Below are 17,166 nucleotides of genomic sequence, written 5' to 3' on the forward strand. Positions count from 1 at the left end.
ATGCGCGTTCATTTTAGGCGTCATATATATAAATCAGGCACTAAACGCTAAAGACACTCATCTATTCCTATGGGCTTCTCTACTGTCACGGTATCGTAAAAGACCCCCTTATTGTGCGTTAAGAGCTTAGGACTAGATTCTATATATGGCACCTAAAAAATTGGCACCAACCAAGCGACAAATTAGTTTGCAGGTCATGCACTAATGGCAATATTAGTGCACAATCTGCAAAAAGCAAAAGAAAGAAAAAGAAAATGCCCTACAAAACAAACATGCTACATTTCAAGGTAGTACATGGGGAAAACCTCGCAATAAACTGCATCACCTGCAAATTTTTAGTGCATTTTAGAAAAGGGCAGTTCAAGTAAAACGTGGGTATTCAGTGACAGTATCTAAACAGGTTTGTCTGATTTTAAAATGTCTAAGAGGACCTTTTACTGAGCTGTGATAGGTGTTAATGAACACCTATCACAGTAACAAATGAAGTATCATGGGCAGGAGCAGACTGACAAGGATCTGGGCTCCTGGGGCCCCCACACCACTGGGTCCCATAGTTCTCCCCTTCTGCCCCTGTGTCCCACATCTCTCTCACACACACACCCATCCCTGGGTTCAGCACCCCCCTCTCTCACACACACACCCATCCCTGGGTTCAGCACCCCCCTCTCTCACCCCCTCCCATCCCCAGGTCCAGCACTCCCCCCATGTCACCCCCCATCCCCGGTTCTGGCACGCCCCCCTCTCAGCACCCCCACCACCCCCCATTTACCTCAAAAGTCCTTTCCCTGTGCAGAGCCCCATCTGTTTGCTGCAGACCAGAAACGTTTTACCCCGTCCCACCCTTGCAGAAGCAGGAAGTTACATCAGAAAGGGGTGGGCCCACAGCAGAGGGAAGGTTCGGTCAGTGGCAAACAGCTGCGGTAAAAATGGTCTTAGCATGCGGGGGAAACCTTTTTACCACACCTTAGTAAAAGGACCTCTAAATTAGACGTTTCAGGCTATTTGCCCTCTATATTCATATCTCTATTACCAATATCATACAAAGTACCAATGACAGCTTTTATAGGCAAAATCATCTATTTTAATTACAAATAAAATCTTAAGAATACCAAGGTTAAAATACAAAAGGAAAACGTGGTGTTAACCATGGATTACAATAAAGGAACTAAGGAGCTCATACCCTAACACAAAACTGCAGGATGCTGCAAGGAGAAATGTCAGAGTACAGAATATATTTAAATCCTTACTTAATCCTAATATTGGGCAAAGAAATAGCCCTTATGGTCCCTTATACTGGTTTAGAATAGATGACTGATGTCAAGGTAACCGATCTGAAGGTTTTATACCACAGAGGTCAATCTTGGAGCTTTTCCAGATCATCTGACCTTGCTTTGCACTGCAAAAAAAGTGACTCAACACAGAACGCCAGGTTGGCTCATTCCAGATCTACCTCAAAAGATCAAAGGAGGCCTTCCAGCCACAGGCCCCCACCAGTACATTCATATTTTGTTAAACACAGACAAAGGAAGTGCCCCTTATAGGCTTGCGTTTCTCCCACAAAGAGCTTTAACAGAAACCACCTTCTGTCAGGCCAGCACAGAAAATACCTTTTGCAGTCATAGCAAAATAAAAAGTAATAAGTACTTGACTCGTTTTCTTAAAGCAAAGGTAGAATTTTTTCCATGCGAAGAGGGTGCTTTATGTAAACTTGTGCAAAAGAAAAAGAATTTTAAAGAGGATGAAAGGAAAAACAGAAGTACACAGGAGAATATGTACTAGGCAAATGGTTGCTGCACCTGAGGGGGGCCAGTCAATAAAACATAAGACATAAAATGTTTTCCTTCTCAGGAGTGCTCGCAGTAGTAGCTTGATGAGTTTTCCTGCTGCTGTTCCTGGTTGTTTTCTCTCAACAGGCCTGACAAAACCTGAGAAAACAACCAAATGCATGTAAAACTGCAAAAGATACATCAGGAAAAAATCTCAAACAGGGTCCACACTTCACGCAAAAACCAGATGCTCTTTTATCCGCACACATTTTTTAAGCTCTGGCTCATCAATATGTCATCTGCTTAAATGCACACCACCTGCAGCTTCTGAAGGCATGGCTGCTTTTTCCTATGGACAAGACGGGATTGATGCCCCGACTTCCCCACCTAACAGGGGTCCGTGATGCAAGAAAAACAGATGCAAACTCTCTATCTGTCAAACTCTTTCAGCAACCAACACATTCAAATTCTAGAAGTTAGAGAAGACCCATCCACATTTAGCAGGACCCCCAAAACATCCCTCTATCTTTAGAATGCAGAAACCTCTGTAGCCCCTGGTCCTAATATATGCTGAGTAACAGAGTAATAGAAGATGGACGATCATATCTAGGGGTTTTGAAGGAAGCTATAAAAATCCCTACATTAGAAGGCCTTTTGGACGTTAAAGAAATCAAGATGCATTAGATGCTACTTTGATCCAGATAAATTTAGATTGATAGTTCAATCTTTAATATTATCACAGATAGATTACTGTAATACACTATCCCCAGATTCTCTATAGTGCCCAGCTTAGGCGCACTTTGAGCAAATTCTGTAATTCCGCATACAATTTTTTTGAAACACCCCCCCAACCCCCCTCCCCTTGACTATGCCCCCTTTTCAGATACGCATTATGAGCATTAGGTGCCAAGCCTTATAGAATAGTGCACAGTCAGTTACACGTGCAAATTCTAATTGATGCCAATTCACAGCAATAATTGGTAGTTAGCACCCAATTATTGCCAGTTAAGGGCTTGTTGATCAATGAAGTTGGCACACAGCTTTGGGCACCATATATAGAATTTCTCCTATATTTGTGTAATTTTGTTGTTACCTTAACACAATAGAGTTAGGACAGCCAGAAACTATCAGGAAAATTTTTTTTAAAAAGGATTGGACCTCATGGAAGAATGGGCAACAACTTTCAACCTCAAACTGAAGAGAGACAAAACCAAATTCCTAGTACTATCCAGCCCACACAGCCCCACATCCTACCAAAAATTCACAATCAACCAACAAACATACCACATCGAAACACAACTTAAAACTCCAGGAATCATTCTCAAACAACATCTAACACTGGGACAATCAAATATCAGCAGTAACATCAAAATGCTTCAGAACACTATGGACACTGAGATGAATAAGAGACTATTTTTCTAGACAATCTTTCTGGATACTGGTCCAATCAATGATACTATTGCAACTAGACTACTGCAATGCAGCATACGTAGGGTGCAAGAAAAACACACTAAAATCACTGCAAACAGTCCAAAACATGGCAGCAAGCAAGACTGATTTTCAAGAAATCAAAATACGAAAGAGCAACCCCACTGTTTGAAATACTACATTGGCTACCAGTCAAGGCAAGAATATTTTTCAAAGCGAGCACCCTGATCTTCAAGGTACTATTCGAAATGGCACCCGAATATATGCTTAATATGATTGAACTATCCTCAAGAAATGCCAGCCAAAAAACATAAACTACCTACTCCTACATCTACCCAACTGCAAAAACACCATCTACAAAACTATCTACACAGCAGAATTTAACTATCAGGGTTCCAAACGATGGAACTTGATACCAAAAACCATAAGAAGCATCACAAATCTCCTCCAATTCAGAAAAGAAATGAAAACCAACCTCTTCAAAAATACTTCTACAGCTAATCACAAAGATATCGTCGCCTTCCTTCCAAATCTACCCTTCAAAAACTAAGGGGTCCTTTTACAGAGTGGCAGTAAGACCAACGCGGGCTTACCGCTCGCTCTTTCGGGATTACTGCCGGCCCAACGTAGCTGGCGGCGGTAGTCCAGCACCGAGCACGCGCCATTTCCAAGGGAAAAAGAAAACCCCCAGAAATGGCTTCCACGGCAGTAACCCGGAGGTAATTGGGCATCACCACATGCCGCACGGTAGCACAGGAGCCCTTATTGCCACCTCAGTGGGTTGTGGTAAGGGCTTCCCGTCACATGGCCATGTGTGCCTGGGGTCTTTTTACCCGCTGCGGTATAAAGGGACCTGGCATGCAGGAAAAATGGCCCCTGCTGCCAGCGCTAGGCCCTTTTTCCCCTTAGTAACATAGTAGATGACGGCAGAAAAAGACCTGCCCGGTCCATCCAGTCTGCCCAACAAGATAAACTCATATGTGCTGCTTTATGTGTATACCTGACCTTGATTTGTTTCTGCCATTTTCAGGGCACAGACCGTAGAAGTCTGCCCAGCACTAAGCCCACCTCCCAACCACCAGCCCTGCCTCCCCCCAATCTCGGCTAAGCTTCTGAGGATCCATTCCTTCCGAACAGGATTCCTTTATGCTTATCCCACGCATTTTTGAATTCCGTTACCGTTTTCATCTCCACCACCTCCCGCGGGAGGGCATTCCAAGCATCCACCACTCTCTCCGTGAAAAAATACTTCCTGACATTTTTCTTGAGTCTGCCCCCCTTCAATCTCATTTCGTGTCCTCTAGTTCTACCGCCTTCCCCTCTCCGGAAAAGGTTCGTTTGCGGATTAATACCTTTCAAATATTTGAACGTCTGTATCATATCACCCCTGTTTCTCCTTTCCTCCAGGGTATACATGTTCAGGTCAGCAAGTCTCTCCTCATACGTCTTGTAACGCAAATCCCATACCATCCTCGTAGCTTTTCTTTGCACCGCTTCAATTCGTTTTACATCCTTAGCAAGATACGGCCTCCAAAACTGAACACAATACTCCAGGTGTGGCCTTAGTAAAAGGTGAATAAACATGAAAAAAATGAACATCACCAAAACTCTACAACTGAACACAAAAGCTACCACTACCTTCTCCTCTTCAAAAGCTCTATGAATAACCACACGAACTATAGATGCCCTCTCCACATTGCACAGCATTAATGTAACGCCACCAAAATGTAAATTGTAAGCCACTTTGAAACAAAATTTGTTTCCAGATAATAGTAGGATACAAGAATGCATAAATAAATAACATGATATAATGTAATGTAACATAATAATAAAATTCTGGGGGGAGGGGGGGGTGCGAGTCCAGTGACCAAGGGGCTCATAGAGTATACTAGATCTGGGCAGAGATATGGAGCCTCCTCTCTCCATTGCTGGTTACGAGGAGATGTCCTAGATCAGCTAAGCTTTACAGTGGAGGACAATTGAAGAAGTTTGGACATCCACCTTCTCACGCTATAACAAGGCACTAAAGTTAGGCCCCATGAGCTAAGTTCTATATATTGCGCCTGAAAATTCTGCACAGAAAAAAAAAAAAAAAAAGATATGCCTAGGCGTATTCTGTAAAGTACGCCTAAATTTTATAGAAGAGGCTTAAATTCCATGCAGGATATAGAATAATGCCAAGTGCCTTTTCCACACGACCAAATGTAGTCGCAGCCATTTACGTCATGTTGTACGATAAATTAGGTGCAGAGCGGGTCTATTCTATAACAACGTGCATAGATTTTAGAAATGCCCATGCCCCGCCCGTGGCCATACCCCCTTTTCAACTAAGTGACTTAGAATTTAAGTGCACCATGATACAGAACTCGCTCCTGTGAAAACATTCGCCGCTGAAGTCTATGACTTTGCAAATAGAATACTGCTTTTAAGCCATTTGGCAGATGTAAACTGAAGGGATGTTGAGCTGTTTGAGACATAACATCAAATTTTCCTTTGCAAACCTGTCTATGGAGTCACTCAGGTACTCCCTCATGCATCCCTCTAATGCAAGGGTTGGCAACCATAGCCCTTAAGGGCCACAACCCAGTCGGGTGTTCAAGATTACCACAATAAATACGTATGAGATTGATTTGCATGGACTGCTTCTATTGCATGCAAATCGATCTCATACATATTCATTGTGGAAATCATGAACACTCAACTTGTTTGTGGCCCTCGAGGATCATAGTTGCCCACCCCTGCTCTAATGGGTTCATATCCCTCCAAAATGCCAATCCTAACTAAAGCATGTTGGTGCTTCTTTGCCCAGTGCTGAGAAAATTTGGGGTCTCCCCACAGGAGTTTTGAGTCTTCACACTAGAGTTAGGGGTCCTTTTACTAAGGTGCGTTGAAAAATGACTTGCGGTAATGTAGGCAAGGGTTTTGGGTATGTGCCAATCCATTTTTCAGCGCGCCTGTAAAAAAAAGCCCTTTTTAAAACTTTTTTGCCAAAAATGGGCGTGCGGCAAAACCAAAATTGCCGCACATCCATTTTGGGTCTGGGACCTTACCGCCAGCCATTGACCTAGTGGTAAAGTCTCATGCGGTAACCGGGCAGTAATGACCTACACATGCCAAATGCCACTTGGCACGCGCAGCTGACGCGCACCAGAAAATAAAGAGTTCTTTTGGGCGCACAGAGCGGACATGCACTAAGAATGAAATTACTGCAAGGGCCATGCGGTAGCTGTGCAGTAACTCCATTTTGGCACGCATTGGGCGCACGTAGACGCTAAACAGCTTAGTAAAAGGGCCCCTTAGTGACTTCTGCCCATCTTATGGTGTACTGTGGGGTCTTCAAGCCCCTTTTGATGCCTTGCCTATTGCCTCTTTAACAGATGCCTTCTGTAAGTTTTAAGCAAGTACTGTTATAGTGCAAAATTTCTTGGTCCATAAACTTGAATAGAAACAAATGAAAGGAATGATCCAAATAATTCAGAATACAAAAATGAACCAAACTGAAAGCTTTTTCCATGCATAGCTCTAGTGTCTTATTTATTTATTTTATTTGTTACATTTGTACCCCACATTTTCCCACCTATTTGCAGGCTCAATGTGGCTTACATAGTGCCGTCAAGGCAATCGCCAGGTCTATTGATAACAAATACATGGATGCATAGTGCTTGAATGAGGTAATTATAGAGGGTCGAAGGTAATGAAGATTGTATATTGTCCGGTACGATCATTGGTCATACTGTGTTGTTGGGTGAAGGGTTTACGTTGGATCATTGGGGTAGGCCTTTTTGAAGAGGGTGGTTTTTAGTGATTTCCTGAGGTTTAGGTGGTCATGGATTGTTTTTACAGCTTTAGGGAGCCCATTCCATAGTTGTGTGCTTATGTAGGAGAAGCCGGATGCGTAAGTTGTTGTGTATTTAAGTCCTTTGCAGTTTGGGTAACGTAGGTTTAGGTAGGATCCTGATGATCCGATACTGGTTCTTAATGGTAGGTCTATAAGGTCTATCATGTATCCTGGGACTATGCCATATATAATTTTGTGGACTAAAGTGCAGATTTTGAAGATGATCCTTTCTTTGATTGGGAGCCAATGCAGCTTTTCTCAGAGGGGTTTGGCACTTTCGAATCGGGTTTTGCTATATATCAGTTTTGTTATATATTTGTTTTCTGTTTTAACTTTTTTTCTCTTATTTTACCTGTCTACTGTTTTTCTGTTGTTGTATGTAATGTTTTGTTTTGGGGGAACAGTTCACCAAACAAAAGTGATGTTTAAGTAAAGGACGCAACTAACAGGATTGCTCTTTTTTGAAAAGAGAGGAAAGAATCAAGCAGAGAGGGCCCTGGGGCCTGTTTCCACCACCACCACTCGCCAAGATGTCCATCTTTTCCCCAAACTAACCTCTGAGGTATGGCAGAAACATGCCACCCACAGAACAAAGGCTATACACAAAAGTTTGCCCAAGGCCCTGTAAGCGGTTGAAGTGGCCTTGTTTGAAAGGGACATTAAAGGTATGGGAATGTAGATTTCACGTGATCTAAAAAAATATATATACAGCACTGTGCCAGCACTCTGGTTCAGACTTATGCCAGCCTCCAGTAGGAATTCATTTATTTGGGTCTTAGATTTGCCAAGGCAAATGAAAAGCATGTGTGTCCTTGGGTGAATAAAATGTTGTGGGTATGTCTGTGGGCAAAGTGCACGGTGCTAATGGAATGACTGTTAAGTTGCTCCAAATCTTTCTTTCTTTTTTTTTTTTTTAGCAATAAAATGTATTTTTTTTTTTCTTTTGCCGAATATCTCCCTTTACAGCAGTTGAAATTTGCTTGGATTTTTTTCAGTTGTGTGAACTCCACCCCAGTCACCCTCACAGTGCAGGGGGCCAAATCAACAAGTGAGCCCTGTGACCCTGCACTGTGGAGACAAAGGCCCAGGGCATAACAAATATTATTCACATTTGAAAAAAAGTGACCACGCTGACTGCCGCATCTTTCTGTCTCCAATGCCAGGCCAAAATCTCATAACAACAGCTGTGTGATTTCACCAGTGCTATTGCAAGACTTCAGCCCAACGGTGAGTGAAGAGGCACCTAAGCACTCAGCCAGCCGCCAGGGAGCAGGGTTCAGGCAATTTCACTGAAGACATGTGCACTTAACAAGCAATAATAAGCACTAATTGGCAATAATTAGAATTTACACATAATGAACTGCGCCTAAATTCTAAAGCAAACAAATTGTCTCTATAGAAAACAGCACAAACATATATATTCATGATTATGTACATAAAAGCTCAATATATATACAAAATATAAAATGTAGGTCAAATATATATATATAAATAAAATATTAGTATGCAAATTCTATGAAACACCTGTGCAGGTTTGAGAATATATAATAAAGACATATTCACACCATTGTAATAAATTATTAAAAACATATATAATTATATAAAGCTTATGAACATTATAATCACAGTAAATAATGACATAACAATACATTAATGTGATTAACATGAATCATTAGTAAACACACCCCATTGTCAATAATGGGGCTTGCATTAAATATCGCACCTTAAATCAAATTAATGTGCACAAATATGTAATGACATGGTAAAACGTTATCACAGGTTAATTAATGTAGCCTCAATTTTACTCCAATCAAGCAAACTCTCAAGTATAAAGTTTCTCTCTAAGATTTTTTTCGCATTTAGAACTAAATGGCAGTGAAAATCTGCCCCCTTTTCACTATTCTCTTCCCCCTTCTCAAAGAAAAAAAATATACAAAATTAGACAGCAGACAAGGAATTATAAAACACAAAAAACATCACAGCTGTATCATGTGTTATTAAAATTCAGGGTGGTCTGTAAAGTTCATCCGACTTTATAGCTTCAAACTGTTTTAACTCAAAATGTCTGGAAGAACAACAGAAGGCAGAGTAAGTTAGGCTTAAAGGAATCCTATCCTTTAAAAAAAAAGTTTCAAATAATCCATGTGTAGCGTCAAAGGGAATTTGTTCCACACAATATTATAATTGAAGCACTGTATTCTAAATCTGTTCCTTATTCTCCGGCTTGATAAGGATAGCCAAATAGCTTGAATGTAACCCACACTGAGCTCTTGCCTGTAGTATATAGGAGGCTAGGGCTTTTCAGCTTGGAGAAGAGACGGCTGAGGGGAGACATGATAGAGGTATATAAAATAATGAGTGGAGTGGAACAGGTGGATGTGAAGCGTCTGTTCACGCTTTCCAAAAATACTAGGACTAGGGGGCATGTGATTATACTACAGTGTAGTACATTTAAAACAAATAGGAGAAAATGTTTCTTCACCCAACGCGTAATTAAACTCTGGCATTCATTGCCGGAGAACGTGGTGAAGGCGGTTAGCTTGGCAGAGTTTAAAAAGGGGTTAGATGGTTTCCTAAAGGACAAGTCCATAAACCACTACTAAATGGACTTGGGAAAAATCCACAATTCCGGGAATAACATGTATAGAATGTTTGTACGTTTGGGAAGCTCGCCAGGTGCCCTTGACCTGGATTGGCCGCTGTCGTGGACAGGATGCTGGGCTCGATGGACCCTTGGTGTTTTCCCAGTGTGGCATTACTTATGTAGTGTACATAAGATTGTAGATTATGATCATGGCACAAGGCATGTTGGACCCAACATGCTCTGTGCTGAAAATGGGAACATGGCCTGGGACATGAGGTGAAGAGAATGGTGCTCAAGTGGTAGGGAAAGAGGGTGAGAAAGAACCAGCAGACAAGAAAGGAGGCAGTATGGCCGGGTATCATTTTCTTCCTCCTCGTCTTCTATTCAAGACAGTGACATTCACCCTTCCCCCACTTAACTCTTTCTTTATCCTATTCATTTACAAGGTCATATATAGGAGTACCTTTGTATTAGAAAATTCAAAGATATTTGTTTAGTTGATTAGTCCCTCCTCTCAGTACCCTTCTCTACCACCGCCAACTCCAGGCTCCGCCCTTTCTGCCTCGCCTCACCCTATGCTTGGAATAAACTCCCTGAACCCATTCGCCAAGCCCCCTCCCTGCCCATCTTCAAATCCTTGCTCAAAGCCCACCTCTTCAATGTCGCTTTCGGAACCTAACCATTATACATCTATTCAGGAAATCTAGACTGCCTCAATTTGATTGACTGCACTTTTTTGTCCTTTAGAGTGTAAGCTCCTTCGAGCAGGGACTGTCCTCTGTGTTAAATTGTACAGCGCTGCATAACCCTGGTAGCGCTTTATAAATGTTAAGTAGTAGTAGTAGTAGTAGTTGTAGGCGGGGCTAGTGCTGGGCAGACTTGTACGGTCTGTGCCCTAAAAAAGACAGGTACAAATCAAGGTAAGGTATACACAAAAAAGTGGCACAGTGGGAGGCGGGGCTGGTGGTTGGGAGGCGGGTATAGTGCTCGGCAGACTTATACGGTCTGTGCCAGAGCCGATGGTGGGAGGCGGGGATAGTGCTGGGCAGACTTGTACGGTCTGTGCCCTGAAAAAGACAGGTACAAATCAAGGTAAGGTAGACACAAAAAAGTGGCACATTTCTTGGGCAGACTGGATGGACCGTGCTCTGCCGTCATCTACTATGTTACTATATGTTACTATGATTCAATATCATTTTTTAAAAGCCCGTTTACAAGCAGGGGCGGACTGACAGTGCTCTGCTGCCCCAGGCAGTAAGGGGCTCTGGGTCCCCCCAGCTGCACACCGCCACCCCCCTCGCCCTCCCTGGTCCTACCTTTAGTGACCCTGCTGATCTAGTGGCCTCTTCGGGGGCAGGAAAGAACTCTACTCTTTCCTACCCTGTATCGCCATGTTTTCAAAATGGCTGCCGAGACTTCCTGCAGTAATCTCACGGGTCTCGAAGTCTCAGCAGCCATTTTGAAAATGCGGTGGTGCCGGGCAGACTAGCAGCAGCAGACAGGAAAGAGTGAGGATCTTTTCTGCCCCCGAAGAGGTTGCTAGACCACAAGGGCCCTTCAAGGTGGGACCGTGGGGCTATAGTTTGCAGGAGGGGAGAGAGCCTCTGGGCACCCCAGAGCTTCTGGGCCCTCGAGCACTGCCCGGTTGCTCGAATGGTCGGTACACCCCTGTTTACAAGAATACATGATCTAGAAAAATGCCAAATTTGAATAGAGAAAAAAAAAACCTTGAAAATGGCTATTTTACTTGCTCTTATGGGTCAAGGAAAAGAAAATGAGAGAAGAACCAAACCTGAGGATTTTTGAGCAGATATGCATCTAGCTAAGTGGACTCTTGTCTTTGAAAACTCATAAAAATGTCCTTCAAAACTAAGGTCATGCTGCGACATGCAAGGTTCCACGTTAGGAGTCACGGACCAAGAAAGGGATCTAGGTGTCGTCGTTGATGATACGTTGAAACCTTTGCTCAGTGTGCTGCTGCGGCTAAGAAAGCAAATAGAATGTTAGATATTGTTAGGAAAGGAATGGAAAACAAAAATGAGGATGTTATAATGCCTTTGTATCGCTCCATGGTGCAACTGCACCTCGAATATTGTGTTCAATTCTGGTCGCCGCATCTCAAAAAACATATAGTGGAATTAGAAAAGGTACAGAGAAGGGCGACAAAAATGTTAAAGGGGATGGGACAACTTCCCTATGAGGAAAGGCTAAAGCGGCTAGGGCTCTTCAGCTTGGGGAAAAGGCGGCTGAGGGGAGATATGATAGAGGTCTATAAAATAATGAGTGGAGTTGAACGGGTAGATGTGAAGCGTCTGTTCACGCTTTCCAAAAATACTAGGACTAGGGGGCATGCGATGTAGCTACAATGTAGTCAATTTTAAATGAATCGGAGAAAATCTTTCTTCACTCAACGTGTAATTAAACTCTGGAATTCGTTGCCAGAGAATGTGGTAAAGGCAGTTAGCTTAGCGGAGTTTAAAAAAAGGTTTGGACGGCTTCTGAAAGGAAAAGTCCATAGACCATTATAAAAGGGACTTATGTTTAGTAGATGCCACTAACCCCAGATTCAATATAGGTCACCGAAAGTCAGGCACGCAAGGGACAATTGCAGATCCACATGCAAATTAATCAGGCGCCAACAATCAATAATTGGTGTTAATTGCCAATAATTTGGAGTTACATGTGCATCTGCCTTACTCCCTGTTCTATAAAATGTGCACCTAAATTTCATAGCATGCAAGTCCAAAGGGGTGTGGCCATGGGAGGGGCATGGGCAGGTCAGGGGATGTTTCCAAACGTTAGGTGCAATGTTATAGAATACCATATAATGCACACCTAACTGCCTTTAAATTGGGCACCAGCATTTACACCAGCTTTTGGCAGGCAGAAGAGCTAAGCTAGTATTCTCTAAAGGTTGCTCCATGCAAAGCACCCTCTGCAGATCACTAGTTTAGGGGCCCTTTCACTAAACTGCGTAAGGGCCTACACACGTACAGCATGCACCAAATCTATTTTCTACCTCGGGCCACTTACCCTGTGGTAAACAGCAGTTGGCGTGCACTTCATGCTTACCGCGCGGGTAGCGTGTGAGACCTTACCGCTAGGTCAATAGGTGGCAGTAAGGTTTCAGGCCAAAAATGGACACGCACCGGTTTCAATTTTAGCGCACATCCATTTTCTGGCCCCTTAAAAAAAGGCCCTTTTTCTTAGACGCGGTAAAAAAAAAATGGCCCAGCGTGTGCCCAGAAGACGTGCTCGCGCTACCGCAGGTCAGTTTTTACCGCGGCTTAGTAAAGGGACCCCTTAGCACCTATCACTTTGGTGCCTGACTTTGAGCACCATTTACTGAATTCCCTCCTTACTATCACTGTTCCCCTCTAAGCTGAGCAGAAGTCCTCCAACTAGGGACAGGTAGGTTCCCTGGAGTCCTGCAGAACTTGCCTGTCTCTCACTGTTGAATATGGGATAGTGAAACAGCGCCACCCACTGGCAGGACTGTAAATGGAGGACTCCCGCTCAGCTTAGAGGGAACAGTGTTAATTGTATAAGTCCCCTGCCTAGGTCAGTGCCATTGAAAATCTCTCAGTCATGGCACTATAGTGCTGGGACAGAGTTAGGGAGGAACAAGGGCAGAACACCCTGCTATATGGATAGCGGTGACGTACAGTCACTGTCCATATTAATTTATGTCATTAAAAGAGCTATCCTAAATTAAATTGCATAGCTAAACATGTGAAGGGTTTTTTTTGGTATATTCATTTTTATTAGTGTACAATAAAAGGAAATAATAGAGCCAAAAGGCAACTTGTACAACTTTTCCATGAACAATAGTAAAAAAGTATTGTAAAAAGCCCAAAAACTCAATCAAACTGACCCATGGCTGGCAACTTCTTTTTCCCATATAACAGGTTGACTATTGGGCTCATTTTCGAAAGAGAAGGATGCCCATCTTTCGACATAAATCGGAAGATGGGTGTCATTCTCACAGGGTCGTCCAAATCGGTATAATCGAAAGCCGATTTTGGACGTCCCCAACTGCTTTCTGTCACAGGGACGGCCAAAGTTCAAGGGGGCGTATCGGAGGCGTAGCGAAGGCGGGACATGGGTGTGCCTAACGCTAGGACGTCCTCGACCCATAATGGAAAGAAACAAGGACGTCTCTGATGAACACTTGGACGACTACCTGGTCATGTTTTTCTTATGACCAAGGCACAAAAAGGTGCCCGAAATGACCAGATGACCACTGGAGAGAATTGGGGATGACCTCCCCTTACTCCCCCAGTGGTCACTAACCTCCTCCCACCCTCAAAAAACATCTTTAAAAATATTGATTGCCAGCCTCTATGCCAACCACTGGCCCTGTGTAAAGGAATGATTAGGAAAAAAGGACTCAGGAAGAAGTCAGTTTTGAAAGGTTGCACATGAACTTTACTCTATCATAATATCAACTCTGTATCTGTCATACCGGAATTGGCGATCGCCTTCACAGTAATATGTAAGCCACATTGAGCCTGCAAATAGGTGGGAAAATGTGGGATACAAGTGCAACAAATAAACCTCAGATGTAATACTCAGGTCCATCACAGCAGTATGCAGGTACCTGGAGCAGTTTTAGTGGGTGCAGTGCACTTTAGGCAGGCGGACCCAGGCCCATCCCCCCTACCTGTTACGTTTGTGAAGGAAACAGCGAGCTCTCCAAAACCCAGCAGAAACCCACTGTACCCACATCTAGGTGCCCCCTTTCACCCATAAGGGCTGAGGTAGTAGTGTACAGTTGGGGGTAGTGGGTTTTAGGGGGGGTGGGGAGCACACAAGGTAAGGGAGCTATGTACCTGGGAGCAATTTATGAAGTGCCCCCTAGGGTGCCCAGTTGGTGTCCTGGCATGTCAGGGGGACCAGTGCAGTACAAATGCTGGCTCCTCCCACAACCAAATGGCTTGCATTTGGTCATTTCTGAGATGGATGTCCTTGGTTTCCATTATCGCCGAAAATCAGAAATGACGAAGTCTAGGGACGACCATCTCTAAGGATGACCATATTATCAAAACAAAAGATGGACGTCCATCTTGTTTTGAAAATACAGGTTTCCCCGCCCCTGGATGGGGATGTTTTGTGAGGATGCCCAAATCGAAATGAGGACGCCCCTTTCGATTATGCCCCTCCACGTGTGAAGGCCACATAAGTGCCTATCTGTAGCCTAAAGACACAGATAGGCATATTTTCAACGCATTAGACTTGCAAAGTTATATAGTAACGTCTTTGAAAATACACCTCTATAGTAACCTATGGAAGTTTGTAAGTCTAGGTGCTTTGAAAATGAGCCCTATAGCTGTCTAAAATAGTAATGCTAGACTATTAGAAATAGCAGCTAAATTGAAGCTATGCACATTTACGCCTACTTGGGAGTAAATAAATCTCCTTAGTTTTAGATGGGGTATGTTTTTAAAATAAAAATAACTAAATAAATATTGGGTCTCTTAGATCCATCTCTCATCTGTGAACATACTAATCACAGCAAAACACTTCTTTCTATGCTTAGGAATTCTGATTTTGCTACAGTGTCTATTCTACACATCAGGAAAAGTACCGATAATGTCCTAGATTTTCAGACTGTAAAAATGCCAGGTTCTACAGCCTGAGACTAATTTTCCTCCTAGACATTCTCCTTTTATTACTAGGTTATGTCTAAACCACAGCTGTCAAGTTAGGGTGAGAGATCTAAGCAGCGTTGATCTATTATCTACAATGAGAACTCACTCAAGGCTAGCTTATAGAATGAAAGTTATTAGCTGGATTGGGTTAATTTCTATGCACAACCCCGCAGCAGCATAGCTGTGATGTGGCTGGTAGGGATCCCAAAGCCCCTCCAGCTAAAGACTCCCAGCATCTCTCCCTCCTTTCCCCCACAAATGGAGGAGTGGCCTAGTGGTTAGGGTGGTGGACTTTGGTCCTGAGGAACTGAGTTCAATTCTCACTTCAGGCACAGGCAGCTCCTTGTGACTCTGGGCAAGTCACTTAACCCTCCATTGCCCCATGTAAGCTGCATTGAGCCTGCCATGAGTGGGAAAGCACGGGGTCAGTGGCATAGGAAGGGGGGGCGGTGGGGCGGTCCGCCCCGGGTGCACGCGCTGGGGGGGGGGGGGGTGTCGGCGCCGCTGGTTACTTGCTCTCTCTGCCCCGGAACAGGTTACTTCCTGTTCCGGGGCAGAGAGAGCAGGGAACCAACGGAGCCGACGCAGCCCCCAGAGACAACGTGCACTCAGCGGGGCGGAGCGCCAGCGGTAATGATGCACTCCGGGGGGGGTGCATGCACCAGGGGGGGGTGCAGCGGCGACCCGCCCCAGGTGTCAGCCGGCCTCGCTACACCGCTGCGCGGGGTACAAATGTAACAAAAACAAACTCCCCCACAAGTGATCGGGTCTCTCAACTCCATTCCCCTAACCCCCCCCCCCAATACCTTTTAAATCTTCAGTTTATGCCAGCAGTGAGCAGTGACTCATATCTGCTACCTGTGCCAGCCCCGAGCCTCCCTCTGACCTGGTTCTGCCTATGCAGAAACAGGAAGTTACTGAAGTTGCGACAAAAGTTCAGGCCCCCTTTTACTGCAGCAGGTAAAAGGTAGGGTCTTTCTTTTTTGAGGAAATGGCTGTGTGGCAAGTGAAGCACTTGCTGCAAGGTCATTTCATTGGGGGGGGAGCCTTACTGTCACCCATCGAGGTGGCGGTAAGGGCTCCCACACTAACCCGGAAGTAACTGGGCAGCATGCGGCACTGCACCAGGCTGCTGTGGTAGCCCAGTGGAACTTCCTTTTTAGCAAGTGGTATCCCATATTGGGCTTACCGCCGCTTTGTAAAAGGGGCTCCTAAGGCTTTAAAAGGTACTGGGGGGTTGAGAAAGTGGAGTTGAGGGACCCAATCGTCTATGGGGAAGGAGAAGGGGCAGGGTTGGCATGCCCACTCACTCTGGGCTCAGGCTCACCCACAAATGGGAGTCTGGCTATGCTTCTGAGTCAGAGTCATTCACAAGCATAATTGGAACTTACATGCGTAACTGACCTCTTACAGAATACCATGTTTTCATAGCATGTGCGGATGGGTGATGTGCACATCTACACATATAAATTAAAGTACTATAATTTACACAGGTTCATGCATACATCTAAGCACCAGATATAGGATTGATATAAGTGGCCATGCCTAGACGTACAGGCGTTATCTGTCACATGCACTAGAATTCTGTAAAATAAAGTAGATGCCTACTTTTCTTTATAGAATAGGCTCAAAAAATAAGCACCATAACAGCACCTATAGTATATGTCCTGGTCAAGAAAAATGTCAGGAAGTATTTTTTCACGGAGAGAATGGTAGATACTTGGAATGCCCTCCTGTGGGAGGTGGTGGAGATGAAAACGGTAACGGAATTCAAACATGCATGGGATAAACATAAAGGAATCCTGTTGAGAAGGAATGGATTCTCAGAAGCTTAGCGGAGATTGGGTGGCAGAGCCGGTGGTGGGAGGCGGGGCTAGTGCTGGGCAGACTTCTACAGTC

This window comes from Microcaecilia unicolor, chromosome 9 (genome assembly GCF_901765095.1).
Source record: "Microcaecilia unicolor chromosome 9, aMicUni1.1, whole genome shotgun sequence".
In the NCBI taxonomy this organism is placed as follows: Eukaryota; Metazoa; Chordata; class Amphibia; order Gymnophiona; family Siphonopidae; genus Microcaecilia; species Microcaecilia unicolor.